Source organism: Lontra canadensis, unplaced genomic scaffold (genome assembly GCF_010015895.1).
Source record: "Lontra canadensis isolate GAN:19392208 unplaced genomic scaffold, GSC_riverotter_1.0 scaffold13, whole genome shotgun sequence".
In the NCBI taxonomy this organism is placed as follows: Eukaryota; Metazoa; Chordata; class Mammalia; order Carnivora; family Mustelidae; genus Lontra; species Lontra canadensis.
Window position 1 is genome coordinate 7,304,775 of NW_022631007.1, and position 12,251 is coordinate 7,317,025.

Below are 12,251 nucleotides of genomic sequence, written 5' to 3' on the forward strand. Positions count from 1 at the left end.
GGAGCCCGACCTTGGCATTAATTCACTTAACCTTTAGGAAGTTTCCTGGCAAAAAAGATGAAAAACACCGTAGGCAGTATCTTGAAGTACATCCACGGCCTTCTCTTTTTCACAAGGAAAAATTCCAAACAAGAAGAGGATTAACATCTTCCCTGCTGGCTAGATGTTTCAGGAGCCAGTCATTATGCTTTGACATGCTCTCTGTGCACTGGGTTTTATTAACTAATCGTTAATAGGCCAGGACCCACCAGGGCAAATGGAACCAGTTATATTCAGTTCAATCATGTAACTAACACGGGATGGTCTCAGGAAACAAGAGATAAGGGTCTTGTGGGAAGTGACAGGTAGTCATGATAAAAACCATTTTTCTGGAATTTTAACTCCTGGTTGGAAATCAAAGACAAGCACTCACTTGTCTTAACCACCTTTCTCGAGACAATGCCAGAAAAAAAAATATCCTAAAGTGTGCATGGGGGAAAAAAAAAAAAGGTAGCAGGAAGCTTACAGAAGTGGGGGGAAGGGGAGAAGAAAAGATCAACAGTCTCTAGTTTATTATGAATAGAAAGAAATTTCCAGAATTTACAAACACCCACATTGTTCATTCCAAAGAGAGCTCTTGATTTAAAGGGATCACCCAAGTCTCCTCTTCCTTACAGTATATACAATGGAAGACTTTGATTTCCTTTGCTTGTAATTTTGCTTCCATTCAATGGCCAATTTTAAGCTGACACCTGAAAACACCCAGAATATATCCTTCTTCAGTTTAATTAACAGGGCCTACTGCCTTACAGGAAAAAATACAAAATGAAGATCAATTCTTGTAAGGATCTCAGCTCAACATCAGGGCTATATTACAAGAGATAGTATCCACAAATAGAACTATACAACTGAGAACCATCTAATGGCACTATGATTCTTATTATATTATTCTTCTGAATTACAGTCTTAAAACAAGGATCGTATCCTAGTCTACTCTCATTAGCCTTGTTTTAAGTATTTGCTCCACTCTTTACAACAGAACATAGTATACCTCAGTTCCACATCCAAAAAAAAGATGTGCTGTAAGAAAAGTTACATTTTAATTAAAAAAATTACACATAGAAATCAAAACCTATGTTAAATATTTAATACTCTCTCCACCCAACGCGAACAGTTTTGGATGAAATAATTTACAGCGATGCTTTGTCATACACAGTTTCAGCAGCAGATGAAATGGATCTTGTAAATGCAAGGAGAGTAAACCCATTCTCTCGTGGCATGGTGGTGGGCACATCAGCTCACGTGGCCAGCTATGTCCTTAAGGTTGACGATGAAGTTTATGCAGACTCATGGTTCTGGTGTCACAGTGCTTTTTTGCTTGGCACAATATAGTACGTGCAGTTCAGTCAAGGAACTCCTGAGGATTTTAGAAAGTAAACAAACTGAAATGGATGCATCGTACCATCTACTGAGGAAGAAGATGTGAGGTCCTGGTTGTGAATCGTGAAATATTCAGAGTCTGGGTACCCATGAGGAAAGGGAGGATTTGCTGAGGTCATTCAGGTCTTCATTCTGGAAAGGAAAACGGAAAGGATTCGTCACCAAGGGCGTATCACAAAGTGCACCATTCCATCAGTTTTTATGGGTTTTTCTTTAACAAGGAGGCAGGATCAGATAGGCAGATGTCACAAGCACAAACAGTACTGTGTACTTAAATAAAATCAACAAAGTGTACTTAACTCTCTCCCCCCTTTCAAAATGCAAGAGTCTAAAGCAAATACAAACTCAAAATAGTCAATATTAAATCAGTCAACAGATCAATGGGATTTGGAGGTTTCAGAGTTGAGTAACACAAAAACACAAAATACTTTGATGTTCTGAGGATCCAAACAAAAATGTGAATTAGAGTTGTTGCGTCAAAGTACTATAAAACATGGTGAGGTTATGGTCAGGCTGTGCTTCTTCTTCTTTTGGTTCAAAGTCAGTCAACTGCAGATTTTAGAATTTGAAGTTGCAGCCCCTAACATCACAATATCTGAAGTCAGTTTTTAACATGACATTGCTTGACGTGAGGATTTCAGATGCAGAAGGAGACCCAGTGAAACAGATGTAGTTAATCATTAAATTAAGAAAAAAAAAAAGGATTCTGATTTAGATCTAATAGAAATGCTATTCCAGCAGAAGCACATTGCTTCTATGCAATTCCAGAAGGCAGACCTCACAGGGCATTACCCAGGCCCTTCCAGAGAGGAGACACCTTATTCAACCTCATAAGCCCTCTTTTGATCTCCAGGATTAACATTAGATAGACCTTCTGAAGCCCACATTTATGTATTTCAAAGTTATCTACACATACCAATGCTTATAGAATGGTGCAGACTAGATAGTAAATATTGTCAAATAGGTAATAGGTTGCATTAAATGTTATGGGGGATATAAAGCTGGATATAAAGGCCCTGTTTTCTAGAAAATCTAGGAAGGAAGGTAAGCTCTGTTCATAAATAGAAAGAATACAAAAGAAAAAGGGGGTAAATCCCATGGCAGATGCACAGAAAAGATACTCTACCTGCATGGAGGGCCGGAAAGATGCTTCTAGATGGGAGTAGAAAGGAAGTACCTCACTGACACGTCTGGCTTGGACGGGGAGAAAAGTGATAGTTTGGGAATGTGGAAATGGGATCGTATCTTTGCTGCTTCAGGGCTGCATCCCCAGAGCCTAGCACCGGGACTGACACACAGTAAGGACTCACTAAATAAGAGTGGATCGAACGAAAGGGACAAAGCACAAGTCCTGCTGAGACACGTGATAAAACGAGGCCTGGGGAAGGGTATGGTCATGGGCAGGCCAAGTGGAGAAGGATGGATTGTGTTAGATCCCAAGGTATGTGAAAAGGGATCGAAGGAGGTAAATCTGAAAAATGTGGTGGGACCGATGGCGAAGAACCTCGAATTCAAGGCTAAGGTATCACCGTCTAAGTCTAGGGACACCAGGACATGTTTCAGGATCCGTCCAGATGTAGTAGTACTAATCCACGTCAGCTCCAAGGAAAGGAACAGATTCTACAATCCATACAATGTATATGTTGATCAGCATGACTGTTTTTCTCTCTCTTCCCTTGAAGGAGAGTATGGCTGGCACCAGTTAGCGTTCACCATTTGGCTTTCAGGTAAGCTGAAATTTACCAAACGTGGACTCTAGTTTTATGAGATTCCTGTCGACGGTTTTTAAATATTAACTCCACCCCTAAGGGACAGGTAAACAGCCTCTTTTTCTATAGACAAATAAAGACTTCCCATAGAGACATCAGTGTAAAAACAAAAAAGGACTCCAGGCTTATCCCTCTGATTGCCAGCGAAACAGGACTGACTTTGTGTAGTTCTTACAAGTGAAAGGAAAACCCATCCCTTCAAAAACCCTGGAGACCCATCTCCAGATCTCGGACTACTTTCAAGTTTTTCCTGAACTCACACCGCAATCTATCAGAATGTTCCTACAAGAATATGTAGACAGAGCCTCACACAGCTTCATAGCTCTGGGCCCAAGAGGAAGTGGGAAGTACATACTTTATTAAAGGGCTTGAGACAAACAAACAAACTGCTCATTTATAGAAAATGGGGGGGGGGGCGAACGAAGGGCACACGGTATGCTTTTCATTTTATACCTGGCTCTTATCCAGAATGGCTGGATAAAGAGCTCAGCACATGAACAAACTGTATTCAATTTTGTTCCTACACGTGCCAACGTGCATGGATGCAGAGGGGCAGAGACTGGGGGCCTCCCTGGGGAGGAAAAACCCTTGGGCTTCACCAGATACTGGTATCTATTGCTTTGGGCCACTCTGAACCCACCCCTCCCTATCATTTCCCACAAGTCCGTATGTTCCAAGAGCAGTAAATAAAAGGGTTTATTAATGGCACCATAAACCTTCCCTCCAAAGTCTCAGCATACTACTACTCAAAGCCCTTTACTGTACATCCTGATCAGCATGTGTCTCAGCCACTCATATTACCCACCGGTGTCATCACCTTGGGGATCTCTGAAAAAGGGAGCAAGTGGGAAAGAGGGAGGTTATGCAGAGGCGGGGGGAGGGGATGGGCACAGAGGCAATCAACAGGCCTCAGAGGCCAGGGAAAATCTTCAAGTGAAAGTCTGAAGTTCACATTTGTTTTTCTTTGTTCAAGGGGTGTGTGTGTGTACATACAGAAAACGTAGCTCCTGAGTAAATGATACGGATTTTTAACTGACACCCCTGAGTGAGAATTGTCCCTCCTTGCAGCCTCTTTGGGGTCTGCACACTTATTTCAAGCACGCAGCCATCGTTGGAGGCATTTTTGGAATGCTTTCTCAAGTTCCCATTTCTTTCTTTTTTTTTTTTTTTTTTTTGCGACAGCCTTCTCAGCCTTGGGCATATTCCTTTGAATGGTCTCTATAGACAGCAGCCAGTCTCGGCCCTTTGAGGGCACATTTGATCTGTGGAAATGGCCAAAGAGCTCTGAGAGCCAAATGTGGTGAATAAAGGGGCTGATTAAGTGGGTAATGATTCCCAGTGACATACTATCGGAAGCCAAAGAACCCTAAAACTAAAGTTCCCAAAACATAGCTGCTCACAACGGCTCTGCTGAGTTTTGTTGGAAATGAACTCTGAGGACTTTACAGACAGACTTTAGTGTAATGTTCATGGGGCTAAAGTTCATTTGCCTTTATCCCCACGTCTATACAACAGCGGTTAAGAAGGCCACAACTGCACTTGAAGAAAGGCCCACATGCATATCATACATTTTGGGGATATGTTTTTCAAAAACCAATACCCATACTAGCCTCCCACAGTCATTCAACTTAAGAAACATCTGTTAAAAAAAAGAAAGAAAGAAAAGAAAAGAAAAGAAAAGAAAAGAAAAGAAAAGAAAACATTGAGTGACAACTAAAAAGGCAGTAATAAGGACTATCCCAAGCACTGAAAAGGAAGAATTGGGTAGAGGTACTTTTGATTCCCTTTTTATTTACAACCCAGACTGACTCACCAACCACGCGAGGCAAATATTGCAACCATGTTTTACAAATGCAAAAATTCATCTGTAACACCCACGAAGTGGAAACAAAGAAGCGAAACATTTCCTTGGAGAAGAGCTAGGCAAGTATCAAATGGTGATGTTCCTGTGATCCATCCTCTCGGGTTACCTCACTGGGGAATAACTTCTGAACCCAGAAAGACGACGCACCTGTCATGAGACTTAGTAGCAGGAAATTACATTTTGACAAAATTTCATCACCACATCAGCATCTCCTGTCCCCTTCCCTGTGTCTTCTTGTAACACAAAACCCACCTAATCCTGTTGCCGGTAATGAAAAATGTAATTTTTAAAGCATTATCAAATAAGTCAACACTTGAGCAATGCTACTTGAGACCTATGGATTACTGCATTATTGCATCCGGTAGGAATTTACATCTTCCGGACTTGACCCACTTAAACTATGCCTACGAGAGCTGAAAAACGGATAAGGCTTCTGCCCTCCTCCAAACTCAGCCTACCAATGAGGCTTCACTGTAAAGCACCTGAAAACAGCAAAAGGTTATGATATGTGTATAATGAAGGATCCCCACCCTTTCAACAATGAAATTTTGGTCCAACCCATTGACTAAAAGTTTTATCTTGTATTCAAATGCCTCGAAACCTCCTGCCAATTTGAGTCAAGGGCAACACAGTTATAAATATCTGGTTAAAGCATTACTAGCAGTTTCTACTTCCACTAAGAAAGCAGGACTAAAATATTCTTAAGTTGCTTGGCTACCATCATATAGCAAAATGTAGCCACAAAGCAACTCTTCCTCACCCAACTATGCTTGAGAAAAGGTGACTATTGTAATGACTTTTCTTCAGTGGAGATCATTGTTTGAAATCTTATATTGCAGATTCAACTAGAAAAATTTGTATAAATGAATTCTTCCAGTTAAATGTGTCAAAACGGCACATTTGTCTTTCACTTAAAATAAACAGCTGTGACTTAAAAAAAAATTCTTCACTTTAATCTAGAAAATGTATACACCACAGGAAAATGTAAAGAAGGAATAAACATTTCTCAAATTCTTGCCAGCCAGGGAAAGCCACCATTCAACTGTGGTTCTAAAGCCGCTCTTTGCTTAAAGGACTTGAACTTTTAGAATTCTGCATTCAATGTCAAAAATGTTTCAACAGGACAGGAAAACAATGTTTCCATCATATTTAGATCTTCCCCGTTCTTAAAAAATCTGTGATGAGAAGATATCTGAAATGTCAACCAACTTTTAAACCTTCCTGGTATTCTATTCCTTTCTCCTCCTCCCAATTCATTGTATATGGGGAGGAGTATGGCAGTTTGATGTAGAAAAAGCCTGTGGCTTCCTGGTTTTAATGTCCAAAAGCTCAAGTCCTTAAGGGAATGGCACAGGCAAAGTATTCAGAACAGGAGGGGAGGATTCCTCTGAGAAGAGAAAACAGTTCCCTTCACTTGGGAATAAAGAGAGAAACAGCACGGTATACAGCTCCTTACCTGGTAGGATTCTGAATATGGCGCCTGTGACCTTTCTCTGTATCTTGTCTTCCCAAACCTGTTGATTTCTTCCTTGACACAATTATGTTCAACCGCACAGCACTACTGTGGCCGCAATTCGTTTCTTCAGCTGCCTCACTGATGCGGATGCCATAATTCATCCTACCACTCATTTAGAGAAGATCAAGCCTTCTAGAATGCTTACATATTAATAAGGCACCTTATAAAACACTGCAAAGTATTCTGTTTTTAAGCATACCTGATTCTGGTTAATAGGCCAATAAATTTTTTTTTTAAATCAGTATTAACTAAATTCATAGTTCTGGGAGTGTATACGTGCCCTGCATTTTAACACTTACACTACTCAATCGCTGATGGGTAAAGAAGACCACTGACCCATTGGATGGGCTATGAAATGCTTATTAAAGAAATCTCCTGGCTTAGAATTTGGTTCTACCACCAGGGGTTGGATGGTAGCATTTAGGGAGGATCTCAGTCTTGTTAGCTATGGGAATCACCTAAGTAAAAAGCTAACCAAGTTAACCAAAGCTAACACCAAGCTTCAAGTTCCAGACACAGGGAGAATTACTCTGCTCTTTACAAGATATACCTGGGAAATGTCAGGGCAAGAGGAGACTTGGGCAAAGGACAGACCTAAGTGGGGAGGGAGAGAGAGTAAAGAAGGAAGGAAGGAAGGGAGGGAGGAAGGAAAGAAAAGAAGGGGGAGGGGAAAGAAAAAGAAAAAGAGAAAAGAAAAATCAAGGCAGGATTGAACTGGAGAACTTTTTAAAGGTTTTATCTATCTATTTGTCAGAGAGAGAGCCGAGCGAGAGAGAGAGCACAAGCAGGGGGAACAGCAGGCAGAGGGAGAAGCAGTCTCCCCACTGAGCAGGAGACCAGTGTGGGACTCGATACCAGGACTCTGGAATCATGACTTGAGTTGAAAGCATATGCTCACAGACGGAGCCACCTAGCAGTCCCAGGATTGAACTAATGAATTAAAGTTAGAGGTAAGACCACAAGATACTTGTTACTCTATGTTAACAAGCTAAACCAACATCTTTTCCAAGAGGCCAGATCAGAGCTGGCAAGACCCAGTTTCATGGTCTTAAAAGGCAAAGGGTAAGTGACCAGCCAGGCAAGTGCTTTCACGGAGCTGCTTAAAGAGCACTTTTGCCTGGTGTGAGTCACATGGGCGAGAGCTGGTGCAGATAACAAGGTTGCTGGCCGGGCCTTCCAGCGGCTGCCAGGGAGGAACATTCAGGGAGAGCTGCCAACATGTGAGAGGCCACCTGGCTCCAGTTCACCCTGTGTCCCAGTGAAAGTCCTTCTGGCAGAGCTGGTGGCTTCGGGAGCCCACCAGCAAAGGAAGGCACATGTATTATGAAAAGAAGAGAAGAGAGGGGCTGACCGGGGAGCTGCCTGTCCAGCCTGCACCCCCTGCTGTGAATCGCGCCAGCCCCGCGGACCTCTCCTGCCCTCAGCAACAAAGGGCAGGAGCTGGGGCAGGAAACTTGTCCAGAGGGCTAGAGATTTATGGAGAAGACAGATGAAAACAACAACAACAACTTATGGTTGGCAACAATTAAAAATATTCTGCCGGGGCGCCCGGCTGGCTCAGCCAGTGGAGCGTGTGACTCTTGACCTTGGGGTCCTAAGACGGAGCCCCATGTTGGGTGTGGAGAGTACTCAAACATAAAAGCTTAAAAAAACAAAACAAAAAACAGTATTCTGTCAATAATGTATTAAGAAAATATGAAAAAGCATTCCAAAATCTTTTAAGCTGAAGAATATTCACTTTAGTTATTTCCTATTCTTTTTATTAATAGGGAGTGTGCAAAAGATAAGGCCAGTGGGGCCAACACCATAAGAGCCCTCCCCCTATCCCCTTTGCAACGGAACTCAAAATGTCTGCAGTCTCTCTTCTACTGAAATTAGAATGCATCCCCACAAACATGACAGTCAGAGGAACTCAGAGAAACAATCCCTCCCCATCACAAGTCAGACCACATAATGTGCAACAGGAAGCTTTAATTTTAATCGAGCTCAACCAAAATAAACCTGTTGCTTGAAAACATGAAAGTAATATGATGCCTTCTTCCCTACTTGAGAAAGCAAGTCATGAAAGTCAGTCTTTCTTCTCGTTTCATGGGACCTATTTTTGCCCCATATTCTCTCTCCTAGGAATTAAATTCCAATTCTGAGGTTTATAGTTGATATTGTAATTTCACATCAGCTTATTGTTTTGTATTTTTTTTTTTTAATGTTCAGAAATACAAGGTATAGGTTTTACTGGTCTGGCTTTGCTACAAACCAGTAGACTTAAATTAAAATCACAACTTCGTTTACAATGTAGCATAGAGATAGTAAAAAAGTGTTGTGATACCGTTTCTGTAATTAGACAAAAGGGAATCAAGCGGGCTCAGGTCGGTCGTACTGCCTTTAATTTTTCTGCTCAACACTAAATAGATTTTGCATTCTTTGCTGTCTCCCCAGAGTCCTATCAGAAATTGCTTCAAGAAAGCAAGTGCCTGATTTTACATTTGAGTAATTGTCAGACTACCCAATCGTTTCTTATCAACCATCAGCAGCTTTTCCGTAAGAGCCTAAGAAGCAGAGCACAGAATTGCGCTCACACAGACGCCCCCCCCCCCCCCGCCCCCGTCTGCAGCGGGCTGAGGTAAGGATCATTAACACCACTGACATCACTTTTGGCAGTCAGAGAAAAGGGAAAACCTGTGTTTAATCTACTTCCTACTCACCACAAGTTTCAGCTGGAGTCCCCGATACTATGGGTTGTGGTTGAATTTATGGAAGAACTTGGTAATGCAAGAAAAATGTACTGCACTGAACAAGCATCTTTAAAAGGAACCACGAGGTACCTCAGATGTGTGGCCCTGATCTTCTGGAGGTATTCTGGTCATTAAACGGGCCTCACGGAGGCCAGGGCCATTCCCAACTGTTCCCAGTAAGGTCAAGCTCAATAGAAGACTTTCCCTACTGCACACATCTAATTAACACCTCCTGGAGGCCATCAGCGTAAATCACAAAGAGAAAAGTTTTATCTTTTGTCTTCCTTCTTGCCTTGAGAACACTAAGGGGAGGTTCCTGGGGGAAGAATTTAATCTAGATTCTTCAAAGTAAACTGATCTGATGCTATTTCTGGGGTCTAAAGGATGAGTGAAAACTGTCTGAAACCAATCGAAACTGGTCATCAATATAGAAGTATAGGGCAGCATATTTCAATTGTATTCATGCGCTATTGTGACTTTCTCTACCTTAAGAATTCTTGTTAAAGAAGTGCAAGTCATGAAGATTTCTGGGCTATGAAAGCAAGTGTTAAAAGTCAATGTGAAGGAGGATACTTGAAACTACCCCATCCATACTAGGCTACAGAGGCCACAGGTGGGACCTCCATGTAACTGGGTTATGTTTATGAGAAGCCGTAACATGGCTTGCAATAAAGTAATGCAACCTTGAGTTACCACTCCCTGAGTGAGGAGTATCCTGTGTGGGATTCTGAATCCTAAAATGTAATTTAGGAAACTTAATCCAAAAAAGTTTACTTTGAGAATGAGGATGGTCCTGCCACAAGGCGGTTATGCTTTTCAAAGCCTGATCAATTTTGACTCAAAACTTATTCCCAAGTTAAAATTTAAAAGGAGATTAAGACGATTTACATCTCTGTTCATTCTTCTTTCTGTGATTTTGGGCAGGTTACTAACTCTCTTCCATCTCAACGTTTTCATTTGTAACATGGGGATAACAGTACCCATTTCATAGGGTTCTCCCTTGAGGTTAAATGAGTTGATACATGGAAAATTCTCATTGCTGTGCCTCACACACAATGAGCCCTCCAACATTAGCTCTTAAGAATTCTTATTAAGAACTAGATTCCCTGGATTTCCAATTTCCTCCTGATACCTGAAAACACACATTAACCAAAAATATGCTGGTGGAGGAAGCAAGCAAGAATGAATGAATCCATTGGCCAGATGCCAGCCAAGGGCTGAGGCCAAAGGCTGGATCAGGATGTGTTTTGGGAAGGGAGACAACATTAGCTGAGAGAGGAGGTGGTATGGGGGTGGGGGGAGTGCCACAACAAAGAGAAAAGGTAGAAGTAGTAGAGGTGAGGCTAAAAATAAGACCCTGGGATAGGATTTTAGACAAAGACCCATCTACCTACACAGGGAACAGCAGGGGTTAAATATTAGGACAGATAGCATTAGCATATCTTTGAGTGGATCTTAAATTAATGCTATCCACAGAAATACTGCTGAAAGCCTACTTCTCTTGCTTTCTCAGAAGAAATTAGAAGCCTGAAGCGCCCCCCCCACCACCCACCAATCCCTTCTAAGTCGGCTAATGAAAGACTTATAATGCTCCATGAAAGGATTCACAAAGAATTCTCATGAATAGGCTTAAATGGATGTTCAGTGAGATTCTTATGCACTATTTCCAGGTTCCAAAGGAGCATGTTTGTAATTGTTGGGGGAGGAAATAGGTAGCTTTTGTTTCCGAATTCTTGTCCCCAGCCTTGCATCTGAAGAAACTGAACAGGAGTGACACAGCCAGTCAATGCGGCCTGACGAACTTGGGAGAAAAACTGGAATTGCTGCCAGATGTACACGGCTAATGGTTGAGCAGCTGGGATGGGGGGCGGACACTGGAACGACAATCTGAAATAACGGATAATGTATACATTGCTTGCATCTCTAAGTTAGTCTCTGAAGCAGACAATGGTGCAGATTTCCAAGCGACTGCGAACACTTCTCTACTGTCCAGGAGAAGGAGGCAAAATTCTTCCAGTTGAGGAGGAGCAGCTGACCTTTCACCCACTGACCCTCGAGTTCGTGGTCCTTTGCTTTTATCTCTCAAGTCTCACTTCCACGTTGCTCTTGTTCCTCTCTCTGTTTCCCATTATCTGACAGCTCGGCCTTTCACGTTTTCATCTGGAGAATGGTGTCTGCTGAGAAATTCCCCGGGACAGCGTGCTGTCCGTGAACTAGAAGCCTCCTGAGAACAGCTGAGCTAAATTCTTCATTAAGAGGTGGTGGTGACTCTAAGTAAGGGATTCTTATGAAGGCTATTTCTCAGGGGCGCCTGAGCAGCTCAGGCGGTTGAACGTCCGACTCTTGATTTCGGCTCAGGTCATGATCTCAGGGTCATGGGATCGAGCCCTGTGCCAGGCTCTATGCTCAGCACTGTCTGCTGCTCCCCTCCTTCTGCTTCTTCCTTTTCCCCACACCTCCACTAGCATGTCCTCTCTCTCTCTCTGATAAATAAGTCAATCTTAACAACAAAAAAGAATATTTATCAGTGACCCTGAGGGGATCACAGCTCCAGGGGTGGGGGGGGGGGGTCTGTGAAGGTGATCCCCAGGCCCACTGCTGTGCCAGGCAGGAGCCATCTGGATTTCAGCTGAAACACACTTGTGGGGCTAAACCATTTTTCTCTGTGGAGACCTTCTAGCCTCCAAGCATTTCACTAAATCTCGAGGTCTCAATTTGGGTGGGCGGGAGTAATTTCTCCCTGCAAGAGATATTTGGCAATGCTTGGAAACATTTCCGGTTGTCACAACTGGGGTTGGGATGAGGTGGGAGAGAAGCTGTTGGCATCTAGTGGGTGGAGGCCGGGAATACGCCTAAACCACCCACGATGCTCAGGATGGCCTCTTGCAACAAAGAACGAACTGGCCCCAAATGTCAGTAGTGCTGAGGCTGAGAAACCACGCTCCGGGGCT

At 42.7% G+C, this 12,251-nt stretch overlaps 1 protein-coding gene across 2 annotated transcripts in view; it reads right to left on the bottom strand.

Annotated features, from left to right (window-relative positions):
• Positions 1-510: 510 nt before the first annotated feature.
• Positions 511-12,251, bottom strand: part of IRS1 (insulin receptor substrate 1) — a 59,317-nt gene continuing 47,576 nt past the window's right edge. For both annotated transcript variants that reach the window (XM_032857367.1, XM_032857366.1), the window contains one exon: positions 511-1,551. The gene's annotated coding sequence lies outside the window, so the exon portion shown is untranslated. The remainder of the gene's footprint in view (positions 1,552-12,251) is intronic.